This window comes from Chiloscyllium plagiosum, chromosome 19 (genome assembly GCF_004010195.1).
Source record: "Chiloscyllium plagiosum isolate BGI_BamShark_2017 chromosome 19, ASM401019v2, whole genome shotgun sequence".
Lineage (NCBI taxonomy): Eukaryota > Metazoa > Chordata > Chondrichthyes > Orectolobiformes > Hemiscylliidae > Chiloscyllium > Chiloscyllium plagiosum.
This window is the reverse complement of record NC_057728.1, coordinates 58669980-58675832: the sequence shown is the minus strand read 5'-3', so window position 1 is coordinate 58675832 and position 5853 is coordinate 58669980.

Below are 5853 nucleotides of genomic sequence, written 5' to 3'. Positions count from 1 at the left end.
GGGGCGTTCTGTCCTTGTTACGGTTGGAGGGGTGGGGTCTGAGGGCGGAGGTTCGGGATGTGGACGAGATGCTTTGGAGGGCATCTTTAACCACGTGGGAAGGGAAATTGCGGTCTCTAAAGAAGGAGGCCATCTGGTGTGTTCTGTGGTGGAACTGGTCCTCCTGGGAGCAGATACGGCGGAGGCGGAGGAGTTGGGAATACGGGATGGCATTTTTGCAAGAGGTAGGGTGGGAAGAGGTGTAATCCAGGTGCCTTGATGCTCTTGCCCATCTCCACTGATACAGACAGGGGCATCTCGGCTTCCTGAGGTTAATGACAAGCTCCTTCATTTTGCTGACATCGATGGAGGCATTGTTCCTATTTTTACAGTTTTATTGGCTTAATATCACGTGTCAAAGAACTTAACATGTTGCAAGGGAAATTAAAAACTCATAAAAGTTACAAAAGGCAACTGTGGTAGGGAACTGAAAGGAGCATTGCTGGAGTGAACTGATGGTGAGAGAGAGAAGATATCAGTAGATGTTTTCAGCTTGCACTTAGCTAATTTAATAGTGGATTTACACATGTTGCAGGCAGAGATTAACCCAGCTTCATATTGATTAAGATGCCAAGTGTGATTGGCAGAGCTTTTTTTTCAAAGAGAGAGAGATAGATTCAAAGGCATAATTGAACTAATTAACCAGTTCAGCTCCCATTCTGCAGTTTAACCTCTTTCCAAAAGGGAAACACACCTCAAATTACTGTTCACTGTTACAGAAAGAGGGCATGACAGTTTTCACCAACAAGCCTAATAAGGCCGTGTATCGGAGTTCCTTTACCGAGAAAAGTGAAAGCGGAGGGGATGAGAGCGAACATTAACTCTGCGAAGGGATTTGATGATTATCGAGAAAATGTTTCCACTGGGGATGAAGTACAAATCTTGCAGCGGCATTAAATATTAGATAGTCTCAGATCAATTCAATAATAAAATCAGGAGAAACTTCTTTATCAAGTGAGTGGTCAGAATGGAAGCTGGAAAGCTGAAACAACACAGAGAATGCTGGAGAAACTCAGCAGATCTGGCATTATCTTTGGAGAGCGAAAGAGTTCAGAGAAGGGTCGTCTTGGACTTGATTCTCCAGCATTCCTTGTGTTTGTGAGATATTACAGTGTGCTAGTTGCTACCACAGGCAAATAGCAGTGATGCATTCAATATGAATCTAGTTAGGCAGCTGAGGGAGTAAGGAAAATGAGCATAAAATAAGACAACTTACTGTCTCAATGGAGAGAGACTTCAAAATTCATGGGGATGTGGGTGTTCTCATGCATTAGTCAGAGAAAGCTAGTATTCAGGTACAGCAGGTAATAAGGATGGTAAATAACATTTTGGCATCTGCAGTATTGTCTACATTTTTGTTCCCTTTAGTTGAGGAAGGATGCAATTGCATTGGAGGCAGTTCAAAGAACATTTGAGAGATTAACTCCAGAGATAAAGGCTTGTCTTATAAAGATTGATTGAGCAGTTTAGGCTTATACTCACTAGAGTTTGGAAGAATGACAAAATTCTAATTGAGGCACATAAGATGCAAGTGGAGATTGACACAGTATGTGTTTCCCCTTGTGATGCCATCTAGAATGAGAGGTCAGAGTTTAGGATAAGTGGTAGCACTGAGATGAGGAGACATTAGTTCTCTCAAAGGGTCATAGATCAATGGAAATCACTATCCCAGACTGCGGTGAGTGGTTGGGCATTAAATCAATTTAAGCAGAAGACAGACAGATTTTTGATTAGTAAAGCATCATGGAGAGTGAGCAGGAAAGTGGAGTTAAGGCTGAGATGAGATCAGCCACGATTGTCTTAAATGGCACAGAGATTCCTCAATGCTGTAATATTCACGTCCATTTTCTTACGTTATGGGCAATACCATAAACCTTGCCACATTATTGTAACTTTACCTCAGGTATGAGCAATCAAGAGTAACTAGGGACAAGCAATAAATGCCAGAGATGTCCATATCCCCTGAAAGATAAAAGGCATCCAAACTTAGAGGGCATAGATTTAAGGTGGGAGGGGGAAGATTTAAAAGGGATCTAAGGGGCAACTTTTTCACACAGAGGGTGGAGCGTGTACGAAATGAGCTGCCAAATGAAGTGGTGGAGGCTGGTACAATTACAACATTTAAAAGACATTGAGCTGGGTACATGAAAAAGAAGGGTTTGGAGGGATATGGGCTAAACACTGGCAAATGGAACTGGATTTATTTAGGATATCTGGTCAGCGTGGACTGAAAGGTCTATTTCCATGCTGTGTATCTCTATGACTCTATGATTCTATGATAAGGGGTAAAGTCTAACTATGTGAACTGTTAATGAGACCCAGTGTGCATCATCACAGGACGTGATGCAATGTCACATGATCTTGCTGTATCTTGTAGCCTTGTGGCAAGATGAAGCCATGGTTTGATGGCATCACTATTAGATATGTTTATACACAAAGCCAAGCTTTCCTCACCTCAGAAAACACTGCAAGTATCATTTTGAAATGCAGCACACAAAGAGGGATATTGTACAACTGAAAGAATTTCTGATCTAAATGTACCAATAGATAATTAGGGACAAGAAGTGAGTTCTGGACTTGAAACTTTAAATGATGTGAGCAGATGGAGTCTCACTGGAGAGAAGTGGATTAGAATGAACATGATCCAAGTCTTTAAAATGCTAATGTCATGGGCGTTGCAGTTTATTCAACTTAGTTAGAGCTTATGGGATAAATGGGTCATGAATACAACTTAACAATCCTGAAGTGACAAATTGGCAGATGTATGATAAAGACCCACATGGTAAGTTGATGTGCTGAGATAGCAGCTGGAGGAAGTGCTTATTTATGTGAATACTTGGAGGCCAGGTGGAAAAGTGTTACCACAGTGGCTGGAACTAATCCTTTTGGAACTATATGGAATGTCACCTGCAGTACACTGTGAGGTTTTAAAACATGTATATTCATATTGTTGAACCCGTGTTTGACTGCAGCAAGATATTCCATAGGGTCACACCCATCAAGGCTGCTGGGATCAGGAACTTGGCAGAGTGGAATGTGAAATCTATGCCCCATCGTTCTGTGACATGAAGGTGCTACTATATGTCATTGTAATATTTACATAGGACACATTTTGGCACAGTCCCCCCTGAAAACATGTTCACAACTGATTACTTGCCATAAAAGCAGCAGTGAAACAAATCTCAGATGATGAACTGAAGATATGTAGGAGCATGATTCTTTCAGCAACACAGGAGAGTTACAAAAGAACCTGAAATCAGGGTTACATCCGAATTCTATTTTAATTGACAGTGTCACAGAGGAGCGTGATAGGCTCTTCCCTTTTAAACCCCTCTTGGTTCATCACAACAAATGTTTATTTTTTACAGCATATAGAATATAGAACAGCACAGGATTAGGCAAGCATACCAAATGCCTTCTTCACTATCTTATCTACCTGCAACTCCACTTTTAAGGAGCTATGAACCTGCACTCCAACCGCACTCCAAGTTCAGCAACACTTCCCAGGACCTTAATGTTAAGTCTATAAGTTCTGTTCCTGATTTGCCTTTCCAAAATGCAGCATCTAAATTAAACTCCATCAGCCACTCCTCAGCCCATTGGCTCATCTGATCAAGATCTTGTGGTACTCTGAGGTAACCTTCGCTGTCCACTGCACCTCCAATTTGAGTGTCAGCTGCAAACTTAATAAAGGTACCTCCTATGTTCATATCTAAATTATATAAATTATGAAACACAGTGGACCCAGCACCGATCCTTGTGACACACCGCTGGTCACATGCCTCCAGTCTGAAAAGTAACCCTCCACCACTACCTCTGTCTTCACCTTCAAGCCTGTTCTGTGTCCAAATGGCCCTGTATTCCATGAGATCTAACCTTGCTAACCAGTCTACCATGGGAAACCTTGTTGAATGCCTTATTGAAGTCCATATAGATTATGTCTACTGCTCTGTCCTCATCAATCCTCTTTGTTACTTCTTCAAAAAACTCAATCAAGTTTGTGAGACATGATTTCCCACGTACAAAGCCATACATAACAATCACAATTTATTAACACTTAGTTAACTAGATCAAAATGAAGGAGTCAGTTCCTGCAAGGTTTAAATGAGGGAAAGAGGGAATTTGTTACATGTACAGGGGCTGCCTTTTTTTCTGTATGTTTGATTGTGGACTCAAACGGGAAAAGAACTGGTTTAAATCCAAGGATTGTTGAAGGATGAGTGTACTTTTTAGAAGCATGGTACCTCACTGTCATTGTAAGTGCTGTTTATGCAGTTGCTTGTTCAAGAAGTGGAGAAGACTGAGTTATGAGACAAGTTGGAGACAGGATGAAGATTCGATGGGTATCAGGTAGCTGTTTGGTCAGTTGGCTAGTGTCCAGTTATCAATGACGGAGGTCTTCTGCCTGTCAGCAACTATGCAATTAGCTCCCAGGCAACTGGAGAGTAAGTCAGTATGAATATATGTGGAGAAACTATCCCACTTTATTGAACCATAAAGGAATTAAGGGTTATGGTGAGAGGGCGGGACCACAAAAAAATCAGGCATGATCTTATCGAATGGCGGAGCAGGCTGGAGGGGCCAGAAGCCTACCCCTTCTCCTAGTTCTTATGTTCAAATGGTTTTACTCTGCATTAAGAAACACTCCATACCTGAACAGTGTCAATTTATTTCCCCTCATCAACCACTTTAAGCAGTGAGTTTTAATTAATAGGCTAGAAATGTTTACAATTGTGAACATATAACCCTGTGTTTCCTACAAACAAGTGAAAAAGACCCAAAGGTGGATGATCAAGAAGCCACGTTCTGATCAGCAGAATGACCATCTCGGCAAACCCTGTGGACAGCGACCATCGACCAGCTTTCCTAGTCTTTCCCTCCACCATTTTTTTATTTGTAATCTCTCTGTATTTCTGTTTTATAAGTGAGTTGCAGTCTTAACAAACAGAATAATATGCTGATGGTTCATAATTACTTACTTTAGTTAAAGTCTTGCATTTGTAGTAGATCGTGATTCATGTTCAGTACAGAAACCTGGTTTTTGGTTTCTGTCAGCCTGGGTCTAAAAGGGTAAATTGGGAAATTTGTTGTATTTTTAAAACTCTGGAACATTCATGATGACTCCAAGAATAGTGGAATATGCTTTTGACTTCTCTTAGATCTAACATACTCCAAAAGGAAATAATAAATGAAATGCAAGATCAAAATACACAAACACCAATAACGAGCTTACAATGAATTGGAGAGGGTGAAAGGGTGCCTCGTGCAGACAAGAAGATAAAGGTAATAGCTCATTTAAAATCTTAAAGTAGTCATTGGATCAGTATTCCAGGTTAATGCTTTGGGCCATGCGTTTATATTCCCTGTTCTATGTTTCCATATTTGAAACCGATCATTAATAAAACCTGGGATTGAAAGCTAATCTCAACAAAAAGGAAATTTCCCATAGTCCAACTGGACCATATGGGCTGCTCTCTTAGGAGATAAAGAGATGCTCATTTCATCTAAAGGTCACCACATCTCACGTTGGGAGGGAGGCTGAGGACTGGGATCTTCATGGTGACGGAAAAAGTGAGGTCTGCAGATGCTGGAGATCAGAGTTGAAAATATGTTGCTGGAAAAGCGCAGCAGGTCAGGCAGCATCCAGGGAACAGGAGAATCGACGTTTCGGGCATAAGCCCTTCTTCAGGAATGAGGAAAGTGTGTCCAGCAGGCTAAGATAAAAGGTAGGGAGGAGGGACTTAGGGAGGGGCGTTGGAAATGCGATGTGGAAAGAGGTCAAGGTGAGGGTGATAGGTCAGACTGGGATGGGGG